The sequence below is a fragment of the Hyla sarda genome, chromosome 8, assembly GCF_029499605.1.
Source record: "Hyla sarda isolate aHylSar1 chromosome 8, aHylSar1.hap1, whole genome shotgun sequence".
In the NCBI taxonomy this organism is placed as follows: domain Eukaryota; kingdom Metazoa; phylum Chordata; class Amphibia; order Anura; family Hylidae; genus Hyla; species Hyla sarda.
In genome coordinates this window covers 116,371,659-116,399,559 of record NC_079196.1, presented here as the reverse complement: position 1 = coordinate 116,399,559, position 27,901 = coordinate 116,371,659, and the positions used below count along the sequence as shown (strand labels likewise).

The 27,901-nt window shown below is 43.4% G+C and overlaps 16 pseudogenes; all 16 read right to left on the bottom strand.

Moving 5' to 3' along the window:
• Positions 1-278: 278 nt before the first annotated feature.
• On the bottom strand, positions 279-544 carry LOC130289570 (U2 spliceosomal RNA; annotated as a pseudogene).
• A 1,474-nt stretch (positions 545-2,018) lies between these two features.
• On the bottom strand, positions 2,019-2,282 carry LOC130288828 (U2 spliceosomal RNA; annotated as a pseudogene).
• A 1,471-nt stretch (positions 2,283-3,753) lies between these two features.
• Positions 3,754-4,020, bottom strand: LOC130289177 (U2 spliceosomal RNA; annotated as a pseudogene).
• Positions 4,021-5,485: 1,465 nt separating this feature from the next.
• LOC130288945 (U2 spliceosomal RNA) lies at positions 5,486-5,749 on the bottom strand (annotated as a pseudogene).
• Positions 5,750-7,214: 1,465 nt separating this feature from the next.
• LOC130289089 (U2 spliceosomal RNA) lies at positions 7,215-7,478 on the bottom strand (annotated as a pseudogene).
• Positions 7,479-8,943: 1,465 nt separating this feature from the next.
• LOC130289115 (U2 spliceosomal RNA) lies at positions 8,944-9,208 on the bottom strand (annotated as a pseudogene).
• Positions 9,209-10,683: 1,475 nt separating this feature from the next.
• On the bottom strand, positions 10,684-10,947 carry LOC130288944 (U2 spliceosomal RNA; annotated as a pseudogene).
• A 1,465-nt stretch (positions 10,948-12,412) lies between these two features.
• LOC130288941 (U2 spliceosomal RNA) lies at positions 12,413-12,676 on the bottom strand (annotated as a pseudogene).
• A 1,474-nt stretch (positions 12,677-14,150) lies between these two features.
• LOC130288940 (U2 spliceosomal RNA) lies at positions 14,151-14,414 on the bottom strand (annotated as a pseudogene).
• Positions 14,415-15,885: 1,471 nt separating this feature from the next.
• LOC130288939 (U2 spliceosomal RNA) lies at positions 15,886-16,149 on the bottom strand (annotated as a pseudogene).
• Positions 16,150-17,622: 1,473 nt separating this feature from the next.
• Positions 17,623-17,887, bottom strand: LOC130289214 (U2 spliceosomal RNA; annotated as a pseudogene).
• A 1,471-nt stretch (positions 17,888-19,358) lies between these two features.
• Positions 19,359-19,622, bottom strand: LOC130288938 (U2 spliceosomal RNA; annotated as a pseudogene).
• Positions 19,623-21,093: 1,471 nt separating this feature from the next.
• Positions 21,094-21,357, bottom strand: LOC130288937 (U2 spliceosomal RNA; annotated as a pseudogene).
• Positions 21,358-22,820: 1,463 nt separating this feature from the next.
• Positions 22,821-23,084, bottom strand: LOC130288936 (U2 spliceosomal RNA; annotated as a pseudogene).
• A 1,466-nt stretch (positions 23,085-24,550) lies between these two features.
• On the bottom strand, positions 24,551-24,814 carry LOC130288935 (U2 spliceosomal RNA; annotated as a pseudogene).
• Positions 24,815-26,287: 1,473 nt separating this feature from the next.
• LOC130288934 (U2 spliceosomal RNA) lies at positions 26,288-26,551 on the bottom strand (annotated as a pseudogene).
• Positions 26,552-27,901: the final 1,350 nt, after the last annotated feature.

The window sequence follows — 27,901 nt, the reverse complement described above, 5'->3', positions numbered from 1 at the left end:
ATGAGACCCTCACGTCATTTAACAGGATTCAGCACCACCCACAAGACAGCTACCTGTCATGTCATGTCAAACCTGCACAGGTGTGCTAGATTATTATTATTTAGTTTTATTTTATTTTTTTACACCAATCAGTGTGCAAACATGGTCATTAAAACGCTAAATGAATAGACGTTCATAAACCAGTCAGTGCAACTCATCATTTTGGTCTCCAATTCTCAAACTCAAATTCTCACCCACGGAGGATTAAATGAGAATCTTTCTTGTTTAACACTGGAATGGGGTGGTGCACTGTTCACTACCCGAATATACTGCCACATCGGGTCAATGCATAGGGCGACAGAAGCAAGCTTCCAAATCAGCTCCCTTTCTCAAAAATCCATTTAATTTATGGTCTCCCCAGATAGGGAACGTATGTATCAGTATGTGCTCACAAGTCACCCAAGTGCAAGTATTCACACAAAAAAAAACGTGCCTCAGGATGCGATCTGTCGCAAGATCCTTTCTTTTTTTACACTTGATCTAAGCCAAAAGGCCTAGAGGGGATAACCGGGAAAGGGGTGGACCCAACCATGTCCCCTTCATGAGCACTCACATTACTCATAGGAATGGAAGGAAGGCTGGCAGCCAACCAGCCTCCCATACACTCTCTGGGTGGGTGGCAGTCAGCCACCCATACATACATACAGCACAGGCTAAACCCACATCATCACTTAAAAAAAGGACAGGCGACCATTGCACTCTGATGGAGCATTTAGCAATGCAATCCATAGCCTGGCTTTTGCCTGAACCCCCATCACTCCTCCTCTTGCATATAAGACAATATTTCAGATCTGCATATGAAAACAACACGCCTACCTTTGTTGCACATAGCTGCCTGCCTGTCTCTAGTTACCCCACTGGCTGTAGCTGCGTCCCTTCCGACATGGAATAACACCAACTGTAACGATAAACTGAAAATTAACAGTATAAACCTGCATCATTTTGGACTCTGGTATTTGCTGAATCCGGGTGACCTGACAATCGATGGTGGTGCCGCTGGTGATTCTGGCCTTCTTGGAATCTGTTGGGCCTATGTGTTAGCTCACACATCACTTGGGTATCCATGGTAACTACCACAACATGGTCATCTGCAGTTTACATCTAGCCCGTGGCATTGAATGGCATTTTAAAAGTGCTAAGGGTCCTGGTGCAATAATCCTCCCATGAGGATCAGCCTCAACGGCTTTGTAGATTGCACTCATGTCAGCAACTCCATATACATTTTTTTTTCTTCATGCTTCTTTCTTCATCCTTTTTTCTTTCTGTCATTCAGACTTTCATTCATTCGATCTCTCTCACTCACTTGCTTTAACTCATTTGTTCTCACTCACTCACTCACTCACTCAATCACTCACTCACTCATTCACTCTCACTCACTCTCACTCTCTCACTCACTCGCTCACTAAGTCAGTCTCTCTCTCTCTCTCTTTTTCTTTTTATATATATTTTTTTCCGTCTTCTTCTTCTTCTTCTTCTTCTTCTTCTTCAGACCCTGTCATAGCACTAATGCCTTTCCAATACCACCAGCAGATGGAGACACTCCATTGCAACATTGGTTGTGAGCAGCAGTTTCTAAAAACAAATGCCTCATGGCGGATTTCCCATCCATCAATGGATGGTAAATTTTGTTTTTATCATTCACTGACCACAGATACCAATGCATGGTCAAGCAACAGCAATGACACACCCTTGTGTATAGGCATGAGACCCTCACGTCATTTAACAGGATTCAGCACCACCCACAAGACAGCTACCTGTCATGTCATGTCAAACCTGCACAGGTGTGCTAGATTATTATTATTTAGTTTTATTTTATTTTTTTACACCAATCAGTGTGCAAACATGGTCATTAAAACGCTAAATGAATAGACGTTCATAAACCAGTCAGTGCAACTCATCATTTTGGTCTCCAATTCTCAAACTCAAATTCTCACCCACGGAGGATTAAATGAGAATCTTTCTTGTTTAACACTGGAATGGGGTGGTGCACTGTTCACTACCCGAATATACTGCCACATCGGGTCAATGCATAGGGCGACAGAAGCAAGCTTCCAAATCAGCTCCCTTTCTCAAAAATCCATTTAATTTATGGTCCCCAGATAGGGAACGTATGTATCAGTATGTGCTCACAAGTCACCGAAGTGCAAGTATTCACACAAAAAAAAACGTGCCTCAGGATGCGATCTGTCGCAAGATCCTTTCTTTTTTTACACTTGATCTAAGCCAAAAGGCCTAGAGGGGATAACCGGGAAAGGGGTGGACCCAACCATGTCCCCTTCATGAGCACTCACATTACTCATAGGAATGGAAGGAAGGCTGGCAGCCAACCAGCCTCCCATACACTCTCTGGGTGGGTGGCAGTCAGCCACCCATACATACATACAGCACAGGCTAAACCCACATCATCACTTAAAAAAAGGACAGGCGACCATTGCACTCTGATGGAGCATTTAGCAATGCAATCCATAGCCTGGCTTTTGCCTGAACCCCCATCACTCCTCCTCTTGCATGTAAGACAATATTTCAGATCTGCATATGAAAACAACACGCCTACCTTTGTTGCACATAGCTGCCTGCCTGTCTCTAGTTACCCCACTGGCTGTAGCTGCGTCCCTTCCGACATGGAATAACACCAACTGTAACGATAAACTGAAAATTAACAGTATAAACCTGCATCATTTTGGACTCTGGTATTTGCTGAATCCGGGTGACCTGACAATCGATGGTGGTGCCGCTGGTGATTCTGGCCTTCTTGGAATCTGTTGGGCCTATGTGTTAGCTCACACATCACTTGGGTATCCATGGTAACTACCACAACATGGTCATCTGCAGTTTACATCTAGCCCGTGGCATTGAATGGCATTTTAAAAGTGCTAAGGGTCCTGGTGCAATAATCCTCCCATGAGGATCAGCCTCAACGGCTTTGTAGATTGCACTCATGTCAGCAACTCCATATACATTTTTTTTTCTTCATGCTTCTTTCTTCATCCTTTTTTCTTTCTGTCATTCAGACTTTCATTCATTCGATCTCTCTCACTCACTTGCTTTAACTCATTTGTTCTCACTCACTCACTCACTCAATCACTCACTCACTCATTCACTCTCACTCACTCTCACTCTCTCACTCACTCGCTCACTAAGTCAGTCTCTCTCTCTCTCTCTCTCTTTTTCTTTTTATATATATTTTTTTCCGTCTTCTTCTTCTTCTTCTTCTTCTTCTTCAGACCCTGTCATAGCACTAATGCCTTTCCAATACCACCAGCAGATGGAGACACTCCATTGCAACATTGGTTGTGAGCAGCAGTTTCTAAAAACAAATGCCTCATGGCGGATTTCCCATCCATCAATGGATGGTAAATTTTGTTTTTATCATTCACTGACCACAGATACCAATGCATGGTCAAGCAACAGCAATGACACACCCTTGTGTATAGGCATGAGACCCTCACGTCATTTAACAGGATTCAGCACCACCCACAAGACAGCTACCTGTCATGTCATGTCAAACCTGCACAGGTGTGCTAGATTATTATTATTTAGTTTTATTTTATTTTTTTACACCAATCAGTGTGCAAACATGGTCATTAAAACGCTAAATGAATAGACGTTCATAAACCAGTCAGTGCAACTCATCATTTTGGTCTCCAATTCTCAAACTCAAATTCTCACCCACGGAGGATTAAATGAGAATCTTTCTTGTTTAACACTGGAATGGGGTGGTGCACTGTTCACTACCCGAATATACTGCCACATCGGGTCAATGCATAGGGCGACAGAAGCAAGCTTCCAAATCAGCTCCCTTTCTCAAAAATCCATTTAATTTATGGTCCCCAGATAGGGAACGTATGTATCAGTATGTGCTCACAAGTCACCCAAGTGCAAGTATTCACACAAAAAAAAAAAGCGTGCCTCAGGATGCGATCTGTCGCAAGATCCTTTCTTTTTTTACACTTGATCTAAGCCAAAAGGCCTAGAGGGGATAACCGGGAAAGGGGTGGACCCAACCATGTCCCCTTCATGAGCACTCACATTACTCATAGGAATGGAAGGAAGGCTGGCAGCCAACCAGCCTCCCATACACTCTCTGGGTGGGTGGCAGTCAGCCACCCATACATACATACAGCACAGGCTAAACCCACATCATCACTTAAAAAACGGACAGGCGACCATTGCACTCTGATGGAGCATTTAGCAATGCAATCCATAGCCTGGCTTTTGCCTGAACCCCCATCACTCCTCCTCTTGCATATAAGACAATATTTCAGATCTGCATATGAAAACAACACGCCTACCTTTGTTGCACATAGCTGCCTGCCTGTCTCTAGTTACCCCACTGGCTGTAGCTGCGTCCCTTCCGACATGGAATAACACCAACTGTAACGATAAACTGAAAATTAACAGTATAAACCTGCATCATTTTGGACTCTGGTATTTGCTGAATCCGGGTGACCTGACAATCGATGGTGGTGCCGCTGGTGATTCTGGCCTTCTTGGAATCTGTTGGGCCTATGTGTTAGCTCACACATCACTTGGGTATCCATGGTAACTACCACAACATGGTCATCTGCAGTTTACATCTAGCCCGTGGCATTGAATGGCATTTTAAAAGTGCTAAGGGTCCTGGTGCAATAATCCTCCCATGAGGATCAGCCTCAACGGCTTTGTAGATTGCACTCATGTCAGCAACTCCATATACATTTTTTTTTCTTCATGCTTCTTTCTTCATCCTTTTTTCTTTCTGTCATTCAGACTTTCATTCATTCGATCTCTCTCACTCACTTGCTTTAACTCATTTGTTCTCACTCACTCACTCACTCAATCACTCACTCACTCATTCACTCTCACTCACTCTCACTCTCTCACTCACTCGCTCACTAAGTCAGTCTCTCTCTCTCTCTCTCTCTTTTTCTTTTTATATATATTTTTTTCCGTCTTCTTCTTCTTCTTCTTCTTCAGACCCTGTCATAGCACTAATGCCTTTCCAATACCACCAGCAGATGGAGACACTCCATTGCAACATTGGTTGTGAGCAGCAGTTTCTAAAAACAAATGCCTCATGGCGGATTTCCCATCCATCAATGGATGGTAAATTTTGTTTTTATCATTCACTGACCACAGATACCAATGCATGGTCAAGCAACAGCAATGACACACCCTTGTGTATAGGCATGAGACCCTCACGTCATTTAACAGGATTCAGCACCACCCACAAGACAGCTACCTGTCATGTCATGTCAAACCTGCACAGGTGTGCTAGATTATTATTATTTAGTTTTATTTTATTTTTTTACACCAATCAGTGTGCAAACATGGTCATTAAAACGCTAAATGAATAGACGTTCATAAACCAGTCAGTGCAACTCATCATTTTGGTCTCCAATTCTCAAACTCAAATTCTCACCCACGGAGGATTAAATGAGAATCTTTCTTGTTTAACACTGGAATGGGGTGGTGCACTGTTCACTACCCGAATATACTGCCACATCGGGTCAATGCATAGGGCGACAGAAGCAAGCTTCCAAATCAGCTCCCTTTCTCAAAAATCCATTTAATTTATGGTCCCCAGATAGGGAACGTATGTATCAGTATGTGCTCACAAGTCACCCAAGTGCAAGTATTCACACAAAAAAAAACGTGCCTCAGGATGCGATCTGTCGCAAGATCCTTTCTTTTTTTACACTTGATCTAAGCCAAAAGGCCTAGAGGGGATAACCGGGAAAGGGGTGGACCCAACCATGTCCCCTTCATGAGCACTCACATTACTCATAGGAATGGAAGGAAGGCTGGCAGCCAACCAGCCTCCCATACACTCTCTGGGTGGGTGGCAGTCAGCCACCCATACATACATACAGCACAGGCTAAACCCACATCATCACTTAAAAAAAGGTCAGGCGACCATTGCACTCTGATGGAGCATTTAGCAATGCAATCCATAGCCTGGCTTTTGCCTGAACCCCCATCACTCCTCCTCTTGCATATAAGACAATATTTCAGATCTGCATATGAAAACAACACGCCTACCTTTGTTGCACATAGCTGCCTGCCTGTCTCTAGTTACCCCACTGGCTGTAGCTGCGTCCCTTCCGACATGGAATAACACCAACTGTAACGATAAACTGAAAATTAACAGTATAAACCTGCATCATTTTGGACTCTGGTATTTGCTGAATCCGGGTGACCTGACAATCGATGGTGGTGCCGCTGGTGATTCTGGCCTTCTTGGAATCTGTTGGGCCTATGTGTTAGCTCACACATCACTTGGGTATCCATGGTAACTACCACAACATGGTCATCTGCAGTTTACATCTAGCCCGTGGCATTGAATGGCATTTTAAAAGTGCTAAGGGTCCTGGTGCAATAATCCTCCCATGAGGATCAGCCTCAACGGCTTTGTAGATTGCACTCATGTCAGCAACTCCATATACATTTTTTTTTCTTCATGCTTCTTTCTTCATCCTTTTTTCTTTCTGTCATTCAGACTTTCATTCATTCGATCTCTCTCACTCACTTGCTTTAACTCATTTGTTCTCACTCACTCACTCACTCAATCACTCACTCACTCATTCACTCTCACTCACTCTCACTCTCTCACTCACTCGCTCACTAAGTCAGTCTCTCTCTCTCTCTCTCTCTTTTTCTTTTTATATATATTTTTTTCCGTCTTCTTCTTCTTCTTCTTCTTCAGACCCTGTCATAGCACTAATGCCTTTCCAATACCACCAGCAGATGGAGACACTCCATTGCAACATTGGTTGTGAGCAGCAGTTTCTAAAAACAAATGCCTCATGGCGGATTTCCCATCCATCAATGGATGGTAAATTTTGTTTTTATCATTCACTGACCACAGATACCAATGCATGGTCAAGCAACAGCAATGACACACCCTTGTGTATAGGCATGAGACCCTCACGTCATTTAACAGGATTCAGCACCACCCACAAGACAGCTACCTGTCATGTCATGTCAAACCTGCACAGGTGTGCTAGATTATTATTATTTAGTTTTATTTTATTTTTTTACACCAATCAGTGTGCAAACATGGTCATTAAAACGCTAAATGAATAGACGTTCATAAACCAGTCAGTGCAACTCATCATTTTGGTCTCCAATTCTCAAACTCAAATTCTCACCCACGGAGGATTAAATGAGAATCTTTCTTGTTTAACACTGGAATTTGGTGGTGCACTGTTCACTACCCGAATATACTGCCACATCGGGTCAATGCATAGGGCGACAGAAGCAAGCTTCCAAATCAGCTCCCTTTCTCAAAAATCCATTTAATTTATGGTCCCCAGATAGGGAACGTATGTATCAGTATGTGCTCACAAGTCACCCAAGTGCAAGTATTCACACAAAAAAAAACGTGCCTCAGGATGCGATCTGTCGCAAGATCCTTTCTTTTTTTACACTTGATCTAAGCCAAAAGGCCTAGAGGGGATAACCGGGAAAGGGGTGGACCCAACCATGTCCCCTTCATGAGCACTCACATTACTCATAGGAATGGAAGGAAGGCTGGCAGCCAACCAGCCTCCCATACACTCTCTGGGTGGGTGGCAGTCAGCCACCCATACATACATACAGCACAGGCTAAACCCACATCATCACTTAAAAAAAGGACAGGCGACCATTGCACTCTGATGGAGCATTTAGCAATGCAATCCATAGCCTGGCTTTTGCCTGAACCCCCATCACTCCTCCTCTTGCATATAAGACAATATTTCAGATCTGCATATGAAAACAACACGCCTACCTTTGTTGCACATAGCTGCCTGCCTGTCTCTAGTTACCCCACTGGCTGTAGCTGCGTCCCTTCCGACATGAAATAACACCAACTGTAACGATAAACTGAAAATTAACAGTATAAACCTGCATCATTTTGGACTCTGGTATTTGCTGAATCCGGGTGACCTGACAATCGATGGTGGTGCCGCTGGTGATTCTGGCCTTCTTGGAATCTGTTGGGCCTATGTGTTAGCTCACACATCACTTGGGTATCCATGGTAACTACCACAACATGGTCATCTGCAGTTTACATCTAGCCCGTGGCATTGAATGGCATTTTAAAAGTGCTAAGGGTCCTGGTGCAATAATCCTCCCATGAGGATCAGCCTCAACGGCTTTGTAGATTGCACTCATGTCAGCAACTCCATATACATTTTTTTTTCTTCATGCTTCTTTCTTCATCCTTTTTTCTTTCTGTCATTCAGACTTTCATTCATTCGATCTCTCTCACTCACTTGCTTTAACTCATTTGTTCTCACTCACTCACTCACTCACTCAATCACTCACTCACTCATTCACTCTCACTCACTCTCACTCTCTCACTCACTCGCTCACTAAGTCAGTCTCTCTCTCTCTCTCTCTCTCTTTTTCTTTTTATATATATTTTTTTCCGTCTTCTTCTTCTTCTTCAGACCCTGTCATAGCACTAATGCCTTTCCAATACCACCAGCAGATGGAGACACTCCATTGCAACATTGGTTGTGAGCAGCAGTTTCTAAAAACAAATGCCTCATGGCGGATTTCCCATCCATCAATGGATGGTAAATTTTGTTTTTATCATTCACTGACCACAGATACCAATGCATGGTCAAGCAACAGCAATGACACACCCTTGTGTATAGGCATGAGACCCTCACGTCATTTAACAGGATTCAGCACCACCCACAAGACAGCTACCTGTCATGTCATGTCAAACCTGCACAGGTGTGCTAGATTATTATTATTTAGTTTTATTTTATTTTTTTACACCAATCAGTGTGCAAACATGGTCATTAAAACGCTAAATGAATAGACGTTCATAAACCAGTCAGTGCAACTCATCATTTTGGTCTCCAATTCTCAAACTCAAATTCTCACCCACGGAGGATTAAATGAGAATCTTTCTTGTTTAACACTGGAATGGGGTGGTGCACTGTTCACTACCCGAATATACTGCCACATCGGGTCAATGCATAGGGCGACAGAAGCAAGCTTCCAAATCAGCTCCCTTTCTCAAAAATCCATTTAATTTATGGTCCCCAGATAGGGAACGTATGTATCAGTATGTGCTCACAAGTCACCCAAGTGCAAGTATTCACACAAAAAAAAAACGTGCCTCAGGATGCGATCTGTCGCAAGATCCTTTCTTTTTTTACACTTGATCTAAGCCAAAAGGCCTAGAGGGGATAACCGGGAAAGGGGTGGACCCAACCATGTCCCCTTCATGAGCACTCACATTACTCATAGGAATGGAAGGAAGGCTGGCAGCCAACCAGCCTCCCATACACTCTCTGGGTGGGTGGCAGTCAGCCACCCATACATACATACAGCACAGGCTAAACCCACATCATCACTTAAAAAAAGGACAGGCGACCATTGCACTCTGATGGAGCATTTAGCAATGCAATCCATAGCCTGGCTTTTGCCTGAACCCCCATCACTCCTCCTCTTGCATATAAGACAATATTTCAGATCTGCATATGAAAACAACACGCCTACCTTTGTTGCACATAGCTGCCTGCCTGTCTCTAGTTACCCCACTGGCTGTAGCTGCGTCCCTTCCGACATGGAATAACACCAACTGTAACGATAAACTGAAAATTAACAGTATAAACCTGCATCATTTTGGACTCTGGTATTTGCTGAATCCGGGTGACCTGACAATCGATGGTGGTGCCGCTGGTGATTCTGGCCTTCTTGGAATCTGTTGGGCCTATGTGTTAGCTCACACATCACTTGGGTATCCATGGTAACTACCACAACATGGTCATCTGCAGTTTACATCTAGCCCGTGGCATTGAATGGCATTTTAAAAGTGCTAAGGGTCCTGGTGCAATAATCCTCCCATGAGGATCAGCCTCAACGGCTTTGTAGATTGCACTCATGTCAGCAACTCCATATACATTTTTTTTTCTTCATGCTTCTTTCTTAATCCTTTTTTCTTTCTGTCATTCAGACTTTCATTCATTCGATCTCTCTCACTCACTTGCTTTAACTCATTTGTTCTCACTCACTCACTCACTCACTCAATCACTCACTCACTCATTCACTCTCACTCACTCTCACTCTCTCACTCACTCGCTCACTAAGTCAGTCTCTCTCTCTCTCTCTCTCTTTTTCTTTTTATATATATTTTTTTCCGTCTTCTTCTTCTTCTTCTTCTTCTTCTTCAGACCCTGTCATAGCACTAATGCCTTTCCAATACCACCAGCAGATGGAGACACTCCATTGCAACATTGGTTGTGAGCAGCAGTTTCTAAAAACAAATGCCTCATGGCGGATTTCCCATCCATCAATGGATGGTAAATTTTGTTTTTATCATTCACTGACCACAGATACCAATGCATGGTCAAGCAACAGCAATGACACACCCTTGTGTATAGGCATGAGACCCTCACGTCATTTAACAGGATTCAGCACCACCCACAAGACAGCTACCTGTCATGTCATGTCAAACCTGCACAGGTGTGCTAGATTATTATTATTTAGTTTTATTTTATTTTTTTACACCAATCAGTGTGCAAACATGGTCATTAAAACGCTAAATGAATAGACGTTCATAAACCAGTCAGTGCAACTCATCATTTTGGTCTCCAATTCTCAAACTCAAATTCTCACCCACGGAGGATTAAATGAGAATCTTTCTTGTTTAACACTGGAATGGGGTGGTGCACTGTTCACTACCCGAATATACTGCCACATCGGGTCAATGCATAGGGCGACAGAAGCAAGCTTCCAAATCAGCTCCCTTTCTCAAAAATCCATTTAATTTATGGTCCCCAGATAGGGAACGTATGTATCAGTATGTGCTCACAAGTCACCCAAGTGCAAGTATTCACACAAAAAAAAACGTGCCTCAGGATGCGATCTGTCGCAAGATCCTTTCTTTTTTTACACTTGATCTAAGCCAAAAGGCCTAGAGGGGATAACCGGGAAAGGGGTGGACCCAACCATGTCCCCTTCATGAGCACTCACATTACTCATAGGAATGGAAGGAAGGCTGGCAGCCAACCAGCCTCCCATACACTCTCTGGGTGGGTGGCAGTCAGCCACCCATACATACATACAGCACAGGCTAAACCCACATCATCACTTAAAAAAAGGACAGGCGACCATTGCACTCTGATGGAGCATTTAGCAATGCAATCCATAGCCTGGCTTTTGCCTGAACCCCCATCACTCCTCCTCTTGCATATAAGACAATATTTCAGATCTGCATATGAAAACAACACGCCTACCTTTGTTGCACATAGCTGCCTGCCTGTCTCTAGTTACCCCACTGGCTGTAGCTGCGTCCCTTCCGACATGGAATAACACCAACTGTAACGATAAACTGAAAATTAACAGTATAAACCTGCATCATTTTGGACTCTGGTATTTGCTGAATCCGGGTGACCTGACAATCGATGGTGGTGCCGCTGGTGATTCTGGCCTTCTTGGAATCTGTTGGGCCTATGTGTTAGCTCACACATCACTTGGGTATCCATGGTAACTACCACAACATGGTCATCTGCAGTTTACATCTAGCCCGTGGCATTGAATGGCATTTTAAAAGTGCTAAGGGTCCTGGTGCAATAATCCTCCCATGAGGATCAGCCTCAACGGCTTTGTAGATTGCACTCATGTCAGCAACTCCATATACATTTTTTTTTCTTCATGCTTCTTTCTTCATCCTTTTTTCTTTCTGTCATTCAGACTTTCATTCATTCGATCTCTCTCACTCACTTGCTTTAACTCATTTGTTCTCACTCACTCACTCACTCACTCAATCACTCACTCACTCATTCACTCTCACTCACTCTCACTCTCTCACTCACTCGCTCACTAAGTCAGTCTCTCTCTCTCTCTCTTTTTCTTTTTATATATATTTTTTTCCGTCTTCTTCTTCTTCTTCTTCTTCAGACCCTGTCATAGCACTAATGCCTTTCCAATACCACCAGCAGATGGAGACACTCCATTGCAACATTGGTTGTGAGCAGCAGTTTCTAAAAACAAATGCCTCATGGCGGATTTCCCATCCATCAATGGATGGTAAATTTTGTTTTTATCATTCACTGACCACAGATACCAATGCATGGTCAAGCAACAGCAATGACACACCCTTGTGTATAGGCATGAGACCCTCACGTCATTTAACAGGATTCAGCACCACCCACAAGACAGCTACCTGTCATGTCATGTCAAACCTGCACAGGTGTGCTAGATTATTATTATTTAGTTTTATTTTATTTTTTTACACCAATCAGTGTGCAAACATGGTCATTAAAACGCTAAATGAATAGACGTTCATAAACCAGTCAGTGCAACTCATCATTTTGGTCTCCAATTCTCAAACTCAAATTCTCACCCACGGAGGATTAAATGAGAATCTTTCTTGTTTAACACTGGAATGGGGTGGTGCACTGTTCACTACCCGAATATACTGCCACATCGGGTCAATGCATAGGGCGACAGAAGCAAGCTTCCAAATCAGCTCCCTTTCTCAAAAATCCATTTAATTTATGGTCCCCAGATAGGGAACGTATGTATCAGTATGTGCTCACAAGTCACCCAAGTGCAAGTATTCACACAAAAAAAAACGTGCCTCAGGATGCGATCTGTCGCAAGATCCTTTCTTTTTTTACACTTGATCTAAGCCAAAAGGCCTAGAGGGGATAACCGGGAAAGGGGTGGACCCAACCATGTCCCCTTCATGAGCACTCACATTACTCATAGGAATGGAAGGAAGGCTGGCAGCCAACCAGCCTCCCATACACTCTCTGGGTGGGTGGCAGTCAGCCACCCATACATACATACAGCACAGGCTAAACCCACATCATCACTTAAAAAAAGGACAGGCGACCATTGCACTCTGATGGAGCATTTAGCAATGCAATCCATAGCCTGGCTTTTGCCTGAACCCCCATCACTCCTCCTCTTGCATATAAGACAATATTTCAGATCTGCATATGAAAACAACACGCCTACCTTTGTTGCACATAGCTGCCTGCCTGTCTCTAGTTACCCCACTGGCTGTAGCTGCGTCCCTTCCGACATGGAATAACACCAACTGTAACGATAAACTGAAAATTAACAGTATAAACCTGCATCATTTTGGACTCTGGTATTTGCTGAATCCGGGTGACCTGACAATCGATGGTGGTGCCGCTGGTGATTCTGGCCTTCTTGGAATCTGTTGGGCCTATGTGTTAGCTCACACATCACTTGGGTATCCATGGTAACTACCACAACATGGTCATCTGCAGTTTACATCTAGCCCGTGGCATTGAATGGCATTTTAAAAGTGCTAAGGGTCCTGGTGCAATAATCCTCCCATGAGGATCAGCCTCAACGGCTTTGTAGATTGCACTCATGTCAGCAACTCCATATACATTTTTTTTTCTTCATGCTTCTTTCTTCATCCTTTTTTCTTTCTGTCATTCAGACTTTCATTCATTCGATCTCTCTCACTCACTTGCTTTAACTCATTTGTTCTCACTCACTCACTCACTCAATCACTCACTCACTCATTCACTCTCACTCACTCTCACTCTCTCACTCACTCGCTCACTAAGTCAGTCTCTCTCTCTCTCTCTCTCTTTTTCTTTTTATATATATTTTTTTCCGTCTTCTTCTTCTTCTTCTTCTTCTTCTTCTTCAGACCCTGTCATAGCACTAATGCCTTTCCAATACCACCAGCAGATGGAGACACTCCATTGCAACATTGGTTGTGAGCAGCAGTTTCTAAAAACAAATGCCTCATGGCGGATTTCCCATCCATCAATGGATGGTAAATTTTGTTTTTATCATTCACTGACCACAGATACCAATGCATGGTCAAGCAACAGCAATGACACACCCTTGTGTATAGGCATGAGACCCTCACGTCATTTAACAGGATTCAGCACCACCCACAAGACAGCTACCTGTCATGTCATGTCAAACCTGCACAGGTGTGCTAGATTATTATTATTTAGTTTTATTTTATTTTTTTACACCAATCAGTGTGCAAACATGGTCATTAAAACGCTAAATGAATAGACGTTCATAAACCAGTCAGTGCAACTCATCATTTTGGTCTCCAATTCTCAAACTCAAATTCTCACCCACGGAGGATTAAATGAGAATCTTTCTTGTTTAACACTGGAATGGGGTGGTGCACTGTTCACTACCCGAATATACTGCCACATCGGGTCAATGCATAGGGCGACAGAAGCAAGCTTCCAAATCAGCTCCCTTTCTCAAAAATCCATTTAATTTATGGTCCCCAGATAGGGAACGTATGTATCAGTATGTGCTCACAAGTCACCCAAGTGCAAGTATTCACACAAAAAAAAACGTGCCTCAGGATGCGATCTGTCGCAAGATCCTTTCTTTTTTTACACTTGATCTAAGCCAAAAGGCCTAGAGGGGATAACCGGGAAAGGGGTGGACCCAACCATGTCCCCTTCATGAGCACTCACATTACTCATAGGAATGGAAGGAAGGCTGGCAGCCAACCAGCCTCCCATACACTCTCTGGGTGGGTGGCAGTCAGCCACCCATACATACATACAGCACAGGCTAAACCCACATCATCACTTAAAAAAAGGACAGGCGACCATTGCACTCTGATGGAGCATTTAGCAATGCAATCCATAGCCTGGCTTTTGCCTGAACCCCCATCACTCCTCCTCTTGCATATAAGACAATATTTCAGATCTGCATATGAAAACAACACGCCTACCTTTGTTGCACATAGCTGCCTGCCTGTCTCTAGTTACCCCACTGGCTGTAGCTGCGTCCCTTCCGACATGGAATAACACCAACTGTAACGATAAACTGAAAATTAACAGTATAAACCTGCATCATTTTGGACTCCGGTATTTGCTGAATCCGGGTGACCTGACAATCGATGGTGGTGCCGCTGGTGATTCTGGCCTTCTTGGAATCTGTTGGGCCTATGTGTTAGCTCACACATCACTTGGGTATCCATGGTAACTACCACAACATGGTCATCTGCAGTTTACATCTAGCCCGTGGCATTGAATGGCATTTTAAAAGTGCTAAGGGTCCTGGTGCAATAATCCTCCCATGAGGATCAGCCTCAACGGCTTTGTAGATTGCACTCATGTCAGCAACTCCATATACATTTTTTTTTCTTCATGCTTCTTTCTTCATCCTTTTTTCTTTCTGTCATTCAGACTTTCATTCATTCGATCTCTCTCACTCACTTGCTTTAACTCATTTGTTCTCACTCACTCACTCACTCAATCACTCACTCACTCATTCACTCTCACTCACTCTCACTCTCTCACTCACTCGCTCACTAAGTCAGTCTCTCTCTCTCTCTCTCTCTTTTTCTTTTTATATATATTTTTTTCCGTCTTCTTCTTCTTCTTCTTCTTCTTCTTCAGACCCTGTCATAGGACTAATGCCTTTCCAATACCACCAGCAGATGGAGACACTCCATTGCAACATTGGTTGTGAGCAGCAGTTTCTAAAAACAAATGCCTCATGGCGGATTTCCCATCCATCAATGGATGGTAAATTTTGTTTTTATCATTCACTGACCACAGATACCAATGCATGGTCAAGCAACAGCAATGACACACCCTTGTGTATAGGCATGAGACCCTCACGTCATTTAACAGGATTCAGCACCACCCACAAGACAGCTACCTGTCATGTCATGTCAAACCTGCACAGGTGTGCTAGATTATTATTATTTAGTTTTATTTTATTTTTTTACACCAATCAGTGTGCAAACATGGTCATTAAAACGCTAAATGAATAGACGTTCATAAACCAGTCAGTGCAACTCATCATTTTGGTCTCCAATTCTCAAACTCAAATTCTCACCCACGGAGGATTAAATGAGAATCTTTCTTGTTTAACACTGGAATGGGGTGGTGCACTGTTCACTACCCGAATATACTGCCACATCGGGTCAATGCATAGGGCGACAGAAGCAAGCTTCCAAATCAGCTCCCTTTCTCAAAAATCCATTTAATTTATGGTCCCCAGATAGGGAACGTATGTATCAGTATGTGCTCACAAGTCACCCAAGTGCAAGTATTCACACAAAAAAAAACGTGCCTCAGGATGCGATCTGTCGCAAGATCCTTTCTTTTTTTACACTTGATCTAAGCCAAAAGGCCTAGAGGGGATAACCGGGAAAGGGGTGGACCCAACCATGTCCCCTTCATGAGCACTCACATTACTCATAGGAATGGAAGGAAGGCTGGCAGCCAACCAGCCTCCCATACACTCTCTGGGTGGGTGGCAGTCAGCCACCCATACATACATACAGCACAGGCTAAACCCACATCATCACTTAAAAAAAGGACAGGCGACCATTGCACTCTGATGGAGCATTTAGCAATGCAATCCATAGCCTGGCTTTTGCCTGAACCCCCATCACTCCTCCTCTTGCATATAAGACAATATTTCAGATCTGCATATGAAAACAACACGCCTACCTTTGTTGCACATAGCTGCCTGCCTGTCTCTAGTTACCCCACTGGCTGTAGCTGCGTCCCTTCCGACATGGAATAACACCAACTGTAACGATAAACTGAAAATTAACAGTATAAACCTGCATCATTTTGGACTCTGGTATTTGCTGAATCCGGGTGACCTGACAATCGATGGTGGTGCCGCTGGTGATTCTGGCCTTCTTGGAATCTGTTGGGCCTATGTGTTAGCTCACACATCACTTGGGTATCCATGGTAACTACCACAACATGGTCATCTGCAGTTTACATCTAGCCCGTGGCATTGAATGGCATTTTAAAAGTGCTAAGGGTCCTGGTGCAATAATCCTCCCATGAGGATCAGCCTCAACGGCTTTGTAGATTGCACTCATGTCAGCAACTCCATATACATTTTTTTTTCTTCATGCTTCTTTCTTCATCCTTTTTTCTTTCTGTCATTCAGACTTTCATTCATTCGATCTCTCTCACTCACTTGCTTTAACTAATTTGTTCTCACTCACTCACTCACTCAATCACTCACTCACTCATTCACTCTCACTCACTCTCACTCTCTCACTCACTCGCTCACTAAGTCAGTCTCTCTCTCTCTCTCTTTTTCTTTTTATATATATTTTTTTCCGTCTTCTTCTTCTTCTTCTTCTTCTTCTTCTTCTTCAGACCCTGTCATAGCACTAATGCCTTTCCAATACCACCAGCAGATGGAGACACTCCATTGCAACATTGGTTGTGAGCAGCAGTTTCTAAAAACAAATGCCTCATGGCGGATTTCCCATCCATCAATGGATGGTAAATTTTGTTTTTATCATTCACTGACCACAGATACCAATGCATGGTCAAGCAACAGCAATGACACACCCTTGTGTATAGGCATGAGACCCTCACGTCATTTAACAGGATTCAGCACCACCCACAAGACAGCTACCTGTCATGTCATGTCAAACCTGCACAGGTGTGCTAGATTATTATTATTTAGTTTTATTTTATTTTTTTACACCAATCAGTGTGCAAACATGGTCATTAAAACGCTAAATGAATAGACGTTCATAAACCAGTCAGTGCAACTCATCATTTTGGTCTCCAATTCTCAAACTCAAATTCTCACCCACGGAGGATTAAATGAGAATCTTTCTTGTTTAACACTGGAATGGGGTGGTGCACTGTTCACTACCCGAATATACTGCCACATCGGGTCAATGCATAGGGCGACAGAAGCAAGCTTCCAAATCAGCTCCCTTTCTCAAAAATCCATTTAATTTATGGTCCCCAGATAGGGAACGTATGTATCAGTATGTGCTCACAAGTCACCCAAGTGCAAGTATTCACACAAAAAAAAACGTGCCTCAGGATGCGATCTGTCGCAAGATCCTTTCTTTTTTTTACACTTGATCTAAGCCAAAAGGCCTAGAGGGGATAACCGGGAAAGGGGTGGACCCAACCATGTCCCCTTCATGAGCACTCACATTACTCATAGGAATGGAAGGAAGGCTGGCAGCCAACCAGCCTCCCATACACTCTCTGGGTGGGTGGCAGTCAGCCACCCATACATACATACAGCACAGGCTAAACCCACATCATCACTTAAAAAAAGGACAGGCGACCATTGCACTCTGATGGAGCATTTAGCAATGCAATCCATAGCCTGGCTTTTGCCTGAACCCCCATCACTCCTCCTCTTGCATATAAGACAATATTTCAGATCTGCATATGAAAACAACACGCCTACCTTTGTTGCACATAGCTGCCTGCCTGTCTCTAGTTACCCCACTGGCTGTAGCTGCGTCCCTTCCGACATGGAATAACACCAACTGTAACGATAAACTGAAAATTAACAGTATAAACCTGCATCATTTTGGACTCTGGTATTTGCTGAATCCGGGTGACCTGACAATCGATGGTGGTGCCGCTGGTGATTCTGGCCTTCTTGGAATCTGTTGGGCCTATGTGTTAGCTCACACATCACTTGGGTATCCATGGTAACTACCACAACATGGTCATCTGCAGTTTACATCTAGCCCGTGGCATTGAATGGCATTTTAAAAGTGCTAAGGGTCCTGGTGCAATAATCCTCCCATGAGGATCAGCCTCAACGGCTTTGTAGATTGCACTCATGTCAGCAACTCCATATACATTTTTTTTTCTTCATGCTTCTTTCTTCATCCTTTTTTCTTTCTGTCATTCAGACTTTCATTCATTCGATCTCTCTCACTCACTTGCTTTAACTCATTTGTTCTCACTCACTCACTCACTCAATCACTCACTCACTCATTCACTCTCACTCACTCTCACTCTCTCACTCACTCGCTCACTAAGTCAGTCTCTCTCTCTCTCTCTCTCTTTTTCTTTTTATATATATTTTTTTCCGTCTTCTTCTTCTTCTTCTTCTTCTTCTTCAGACCCTGTCATAGCACTAATGCCTTTCCAATACCACCAGCAGATGGAGACACTCCATTGCAACATTGGTTGTGAGCAGCAGTTTCTAAAAACAAATGCCTCATGGCGGATTTCCCATCCATCAATGGATGGTAAATTTTGTTTTTATCATTCACTGACCACAGATACCAATGCATGGTCAAGCAACAGCAATGACACACCCTTGTGTATAGGCATGAGACCCTCACGTCATTTAACAGGATTCAGCACCACCCACAAGACAGCTACCTGTCATGTCATGTCAAACCTGCACAGGTGTGCTAGATTATTATTATTTAGTTTTATTTTATTTTTTTACACCAATCAGTGTGCAAACATGGTCATTAAAACGCTAAATGAATAGACGTTCATAAACCAGTCAGTGCAACTCATCATTTTGGTCTCCAATTCTCAAACTCAAATTCTCACCCACGGAGGATTAAATGAGAATCTTTCTTGTTTAACACTGGAATGGGGTGGTGCACTGTTCACTACCCGAATATACTGCCACATCGGGTCAATGCATAGGGCGACAGAAGCAAGCTTCCAAATCAGCTCCCTTTCTCAAAAATCCATTTAATTTATGGTCCCCAGATAGGGAACGTATGTATCAGTATGTGCTCACAAGTCACCCAAGTGCAAGTATTCACACAAAAAAAAACGTGCCTCAGGATGCGATCTGTCGCAAGATCCTTTCTTTTTTTACACTTGATCTAAGCCAAAAGGCCTAGAGGGGATAACCGGGAAAGGGGTGGACCCAACCATGTCCCCTTCATGAGCACTCACATTACTCATAGGAATGGAAGGAAGGCTGGCAGCCAACCAGCCTCCCATACACTCTCTGGGTGGGTGGCAGTCAGCCACCCATACATACATACAGCACAGGCTAAACCCACATCATCACTTAAAAAAAGGACAGGCGACCATTGCACTCTGATGGAGCATTTAGCAATGCAATCCATAGCCTGGCTTTTGCCTGAACCCCCATCACTCCTCCTCTTGCATATAAGACAATATTTCAGATCTGCATATGAAAACAACACGCCTACCTTTGTTGCACATAGCTGCCTGCCTGTCTCTAGTTACCCCACTGGCTGTAGCTGCGTCCCTTCCGACATGGAATAACACCAACTGTAACGATAAACTGAAAATTAACAGTATAAACCTGCATCATTTTGGACTCTGGTATTTGCTGAATCCGGGTGACCTGACAATCGATGGTGGTGCCGCTGGTGATTCTGGCCTTCTTGGAATCTGTTGGGCCTATGTGTTAGCTCACACATCACTTGGGTATCCATGGTAACTACCACAACATGGTCATCTGCAGTTTACATCTAGCCCGTGGCATTGAATGGCATTTTAAAAGTGCTAAGGGTCCTGGTGCAATAATCCTCCCATGAGGATCAGCCTCAACGGCTTTGTAGATTGCACTCATGTCAGCAACTCCATATACATTTTTTTTTCTTCATGCTTCTTTCTTCATCCTTTTTTCTTTCTGTCATTCAGACTTTCATTCATTCGATCTCTCTCACTCACTTGCTTTAACTCATTTGTTCTCACTCACTCACTCACTCAATCACTCACTCACTCATTCACTCTCACTCACTCTCACTCTCTCACTCACTCGCTCACTAAGTCAGTCTCTCTCTCTCTCTCTCTCTTTTTCTTTTTATATATATTTTTTTCCGTCTTCTTCTTCTTCTTCTTCTTCTTCTTCAGACCCTGTCATAGCACTAATGCCTTTCCAATACCACCAGCAGATGGAGACACTCCATTGCAACATTGGTTGTGAGCAGCAGTTTCTAAAAACAAATGCCTCATGGCGGATTTCCCATCCATCAATGGATGGTAAATTTTGTTTTTATCATTCACTGACCACAGATACCAATGCATGGTCAAGCAACAGCAATGACACACCCTTGTGTATAGGCATGAGACCCTCACGTCATTTAACAGGATTCAGCACCACCCACAAGACAGCTACCTGTCATGTCATGTCAAACCTGCACAGGTGTGCTAGATTATTATTATTTAGTTTTATTTTATTTTTTTACACCAATCAGTGTGCAAACATGGTCATTAAAACGCTAAATGAATAGACGTTCATAAACCAGTCAGTGCAACTCATCATTTTGGTCTCCAATTCTCAAACTCAAATTCTCACCCACGGAGGATTAAATGAGAATCTTTCTTGTTTAACACTGGAATGGGGTGGTGCACTGTTCACTACCCGAATATACTGCCACATCGGGTCAATGCATAGGGCGACAGAAGCAAGCTTCCAAATCAGCTCCCTTTCTCAAAAATCCATTTAATTTATGGTCCCCAGATAGGGAACGTATGTATCAGTATGTGCTCACAAGTCACCCAAGTGCAAGTATTCACACAAAAAAAAACGTGCCTCAGGATGCGATCTGTCGCAAGATCCTTTCTTTTTTTACACTTGATCTAAGCCAAAAGGCCTAGAGGGGATAACCGGGAAAGGGGTGGACCCAACCATGTCCCCTTCATGAGCACTCACATTACTCATAGGAATGGAAGGAAGGCTGGCAGCCAACCAGCCTCCCATACACTCTCTGGGTGGGTGGCAGTCAGCCACCCATACATACATACAGCACAGGCTAAACCCACATCATCACTTAAAAAAAGGACAGGCGACCATTGCACTCTGATGGAGCATTTAGCAATGCAATCCATAGCCTGGCTTTTGCCTGAACCCCCATCACTCCTCCTCTTGCATATAAGACAATATTTCAGATCTGCATATGAAAACAACACGCCTACCTTTGTTGCACATAGCTGCCTGCCTGTCTCTAGTTACCCCACTGGCTGTAGCTGCGTCCCTTCCGACATGGAATAACACCAACTGTAACGATAAACTGAAAATTAACAGTATAAACCTGCATCATTTTGGACTCTGGTATTTGCTGAATCCGGGTGACCTGACAATCGATGGTGGTGCCGCTGGTGATTCTGGCCTTCTTGGAATCTGTTGGGCCTATGTGTTAGCTCACACATCACTTGGGTATCCATGGTAACTACCACAACATGGTCATCTGCAGTTTACATCTAGCCCGTGGCATTGAATGGCATTTTAAAAGTGCTAAGGGTCCTGGTGCAATAATCCTCCCATGAGGATCAGCCTCAACGGCTTTGTAGATTGCACTCATGTCAGCAACTCCATATACATTTTTTTTTCTTCATGCTTCTTTCTTCATCCTTTTTTCTTTCTGTCATTCAGACTTTCATTCATTCGATCTCTCTCACTCACTTGCTTTAACTCATTTGTTCTCACTCACTCACTCACTCAATCACTCACTCACTCATTCACTCTCACTCACTCTCACTCTCTCACTCACTCGCTCACTAAGTCAGTCTCTCTCTCTCTCTCTCTTTTTCTTTTTATATATATTTTTTTCCGTCTTCTTCTTCTTCTTCTTCTTCAGACCCTGTCATAGCACTAATGCCTTTCCAATACCACCAGCAGATGGAGACACTCCATTGCAACATTGGTTGTGAGCAGCAGTTTCTAAAAACAAATGCCTCATGGCAGATTTCCCATCCATCAATGGATGGTAAATTTTGTTTTTATCATTCACTGACCACAGATACCAATGCATGGTCAAGCAACAGCAATGACACACCCTTGTGTATAGGCATGAGACCCTCACGTCATTTAACAGGATTCAGCACCACCCACAAGACAGCTACCTGTCATGTCATGTCAAACCTGCACAGGTGTGCTAGATTATTATTATTTAGTTTTATTTTATTTTTTTACACCAATCAGTGTGCAAACATGGTCATTAAAACGCTAAATGAATAGACGTTCATAAACCAGTCAGTGCAACTCATCATTTTGGTCTCCAATTCTCAAACTCAAATTCTCACCCACGGAGGATTAAATGAGAATCTTTCTTGTTTAACACTGGAATGGGGTGGTGCACTGTTCACTACCCGAATATACTGCCACATCGGGTCAATGCATAGGGCGACAGAAGCAAGCTTCCAAATCAGCTCCCTTTCTCAAAAATCCATTTAATTTATGGTCCCCAGATAGGGAACGTATGTATCAGTATGTGCTCACAAGTCACCCAAGTGCAAGTATTCACACAAAAAAAAACGTGCCTCAGGATGCGATCTGTCGCAAGATCCTTTCTTTTTTTACACTTGATCTAAGCCAAAAGGCCTAGAGGGGATAACCGGGAAAGGGGTGGACCCAACCATGTCCCCTTCATGAGCACTCACATTACTCATAGGAATGGAAGGAAGGCTGGCAGCCAACCAGCCTCCCATACACTCTCTGGGTGGGTGGCAGTCAGCCACCCATACATACATACAGCACAGGCTAAACCCACATCATCACTTAAAAAAAGGACAGGCGACCATTGCACTCTGATGGAGCATTTAGCAATGCAATCCATAGCCTGGCTTTTGCCTGAACCCCCATCACTCCTCCTCTTGCATATAAGACAATATTTCAGATCTGCATATGAAAACAACACGCCTACCTTTGTTGCACATAGCTGCCTGCCTGTCTCTAGTTACCCCACTGGCTGTAGCTGCGTCCCTTCCGACATGGAATAACACCAACTGTAACGATAAACTGAAAATTAACAGTATAAACCTGCATCATTTTGGACTCTGGTATTTGCTGAATCCGGGTGACCTGACAATCGATGGTGGTGCCGCTGGTGATTCTGGCCTTCTTGGAATCTGTTGGGCCTATGTGTTAGCTCACACATCACTTGGGTATCCATGGTAACTACCACAACATGGTCATCTGCAGTTTACATCTAGCCCGTGGCATTGAATGGCATTTTAAAAGTGCTAAGGGTCCTGGTGCAATAATCCTCCCATGAGGATCAGCCTCAACGGCTTTGTAGATTGCACTCATGTCAGCAACTCCATATACATTTTTTTTTCTTCATGCTTCTTTCTTCATCCTTTTTTCTTTCTGTCATTCAGACTTTCATTCATTCGATCTCTCTCACTCACTTGCTTTAACTCATTTGTTCTCACTCACTCACTCACTCACTCAATCACTCACTCACTCATTCACTCTCACTCACTCTCACTCTCTCACTCACTCGCTCACTAAGTCAGTCTCTCTCTCTCTCTCTCTCTTTTTCTTTTTATATATATTTTTTTCCGTCTTCTTCTTCTTCTTCTTCAGACCCTGTCATAGCACTAATGCCTTTCCAATACCACCAGCAGATGGAGACACTCCATTGCAACATTGGTTGTGAGCAGCAGTTTCTAAAAACAAATGCCTCATGGCGGATTTCCCATCCATCAATGGATGGTAAATTTTGTTTTTATCATTCACTGACCACAGATACCAATGCATGGTCAAGCAACAGCAATGACACACCCTTGTGTATAGGCATGAGACCCTCACGTCATTTAACAGGATTCAGCACCACCCACAAGACAGCTACCTGTCATGTCATGTCAAACCTGCACAGGTGTGCTAGATTATTATTATTTAGTTTTATTTTATTTTTTTACACCAATCAGTGTGCAAACATGGTCATTAAAACGCTAAATGAATAGACGTTCATAAACCAGTCAGTGCAACTCATCATTTTGGTCTCCAATTCTCAAACTCAAATTCTCACCCACGGAGGATTAAATGAGAATCTTTCTTGTTTAACACTGGAATGGGGTGGTGCACTGTTCACTACCCGAATATACTGCCACATCGGGTCAATGCATAGGGCGACAGAAGCAAGCTTCCAAATCAGCTCCCTTTCTCAAAAATCCATTTAATTTATGGTCCCCAGATAGGGAACGTATGTATCAGTATGTGCTCACAAGTCACCCAAGTGCAAGTATTCACACAAAAAAAAACGTGCCTCAGGATGCGATCTGTCGCAAGATCCTTTCTTTTTTTACACTTGATCTAAGCCAAAAGGCCTAGAGGGGATAACCGGGAAAGGGGTGGACCCAACCATGTCCCCTTCATGAGCACTCACATTACTCATAGGAATGGAAGGAAGGCTGGCAGCCAACCAGCCTCCCATACACTCTCTGGGTGGGTGGCAGTCAGCCACCCATACATACATACAGCACAGGCTAAACCCACATCATCACTTAAAAAAAGGACAGGCGACCATTGCACTCTGATGGAGCATTTAGCAATGCAATCCATAGCCTGGCTTTTGCCTGAACCCCCATCACTCCTCCTCTTGCATATAAGACAATATTTCAGATCTGCATATGAAAACAACACGCCTACCTTTGTTGCACATAGCTGCCTGCCTGTCTCTAGTTACCCCACTGGCTGTAGCTGCGTCCCTTCCGACATGGAATAACACCAACTGTAACGATAAACTGAAAATTAACAGTATAAACCTGCATCATTTTGGACTCTGGTATTTGCTGAATCCGGGTGACCTGACAATCGATGGTGGTGCCGCTGGTGATTCTGGCCTTCTTGGAATCTGTTGGGCCTATGTGTTAGCTCACACATCACTTGGGTATCCATGGTAACTACCACAACATGGTCATCTGCAGTTTACATCTAGCCCGTGGCATTGAATGGCATTTTAAAAGTGCTAAGGGTCCTGGTGCAATAATCCTCCCATGAGGATCAGCCTCAACGGCTTTGTAGATTGCACTCATGTCAGCAACTCCATATACATTTTTTTTTCTTCATGCTTCTTTCTTCATCCTTTTTTCTTTCTGTCATTCAGACTTTCATTCATTCGATCTCTCTCACTCACTTGCTTTAACTCATTTGTTCTCACTCACTCACTCACTCACTCAATCACTCACTCACTCACTCATTCACTCTCACTCACTCTCACTCTCTCACTCACTCGCTCACTAAGTCAGTCTCTCTCTCTCTCTCTCTCTTTTTCTTTTTATATATATTTTTTTCCGTCTTCTTCTTCTTCTTCTTCTTCAGACCCTGTCATAGCACTAATGCCTTTCCAATACCACCAGCAGATGGAGACACTCCATTGCAACATTGGTTGTGAGCAGCAGTTTCTAAAAACAAATGCCTCATGGCGGATTTCCCATCCATCAATGGATGGTAAATTTTGTTTTTATCATTCACTGACCACAGATACCAATGCATGGTCAAGCAACAGCAATGACACACCCTTGTGTATAGGCATGAGACCCTCACGTCATTTAACAGGATTCAGCACCACCCACAAGACAGCTACCTGTCATGTCATGTCAAACCTGCACAGGTGTGCTAGATTATTATTATTTAGTTTTATTTTATTTTTTTACACCAATCAGTGTGCAAACATGGTCATTAAAACGCTAAATGAATAGACGTTCATAAACCAGTCAGTGCAACTCATCATTTTGGTCTCCAATTCTCAAACTCAAATTCTCACCCACGGAGGATTAAATGAGAATCTTTCTTGTTTAACACTGGAATGGGGTGGTGCACTGTTCACTACCCGAATATACTGCCACATCGGGTCAATGCATAGGGCGACAGAAGCAAGCTTCCAAATCAGCTCCCTTTCTCAAAAATCCATTTAATTTATGGTCCCCAGATAGGGAACGTATGTATCAGTATGTGCTCACAAGTCACCCAAGTGCAAGTATTCACACAAAAAAAAACGTGCCTCAGGATGCGATCTGTCGCAAGATCCTTTCTTTTTTTACACTTGATCTAAGCCAAAAGGCCTAGAGGGGATAACCGGGAAAGGGGTGGACCCAACCATGTCCCCTTCATGAGCACTCACATTACTCATAGGAATGGAAGGAAGGCTGGCAGCCAACCAGCCTCCCATACACTCTCTGGGTGGGTGGCAGTCAGCCACCCATACATACATACAGCACAGGCTAAACCCACATCATCACTTAAAAAAAGGACAGGCGACCATTGCACTCTGATGGAGCATTTAGCAATGCAATCCATAGCCTGGCTTTTGCCTGAACCCCCATCACTCCTCCTCTTGCATATAAGACAATATTTCAGATCTGCATATGAAAACAACACGCCTACCTTTGTTGCACATAGCTGCCTGCCTGTCTCTAGTTACCCCACTGGCTGTAGCTGCGTCCCTTCCGACATGGAATAACACCAACTGTAACGATAAACTGAAAATTAACAGTATAAACCTGCATCATTTTGGACTCTGGTATTTGCTGAATCCGGGTGACCTGACAATCGATGGTGGTGCCGCTGGTGATTCTGGCCTTCTTGGAATCTGTTGGGCCTATGTGTTAGCTCACACATCACTTGGGTATCCATGGTAACTACCACAACATGGTCATCTGCAGTTTACATCTAGCCCGTGGCATTGAATGGCATTTTAAAAGTGCTAAGGGTCCTGGTGCAATAATCCTCCCATGAGGATCAGCCTCAACGGCTTTGTAGATTGCACTCATGTCAGCAACTCCATATACATTTTTTTTTCTTCATGCTTCTTTCTTCATCCTTTTTTCTTTCTGTCATTCAGACTTTCATTCATTCGATCTCTCTCACTCACTTGCTTTAACTCATTTGTTCTCACTCACTCACTCACTCACTCAATCACTCACTCACTCATTCACTCTCACTCACTCTCACTCTCTCACTCACTCGCTCACTAAGTCAGTCTCTCTCTCTCTCTCTCTTTTTCTTTTTATATATATTTTTTTCCGTCTTCTTCTTCTTCTTCTTCTTCAGACCCTGTCATAGCACTAATGCCTTTCCAATACCACCAGCAGATGGAGACACTCCATTGCAACATTGGTTGTGAGCAGCAGTTTCTAAAAACAAATGCCTCATGGCGGATTTCCCATCCATCAATGGATGGTAAATTTTGTTTTTATCATTCACTGACCACAGATACCAATGCATGGTCAAGCAACAGCAATGACACACCCTTGTGTATAGGCATGAGACCCTCACGTCATTTAACAGGATTCAGCACCACCCACAAGACAGCTACCTGTCATGTCATGTCAAACCTGCACAGGTGTGCTAGATTATTATTATTTAGTTTTATTTTATTTTTTTACACCAATCAGTGTGCAAACATGGTCATTAAAACGCTAAA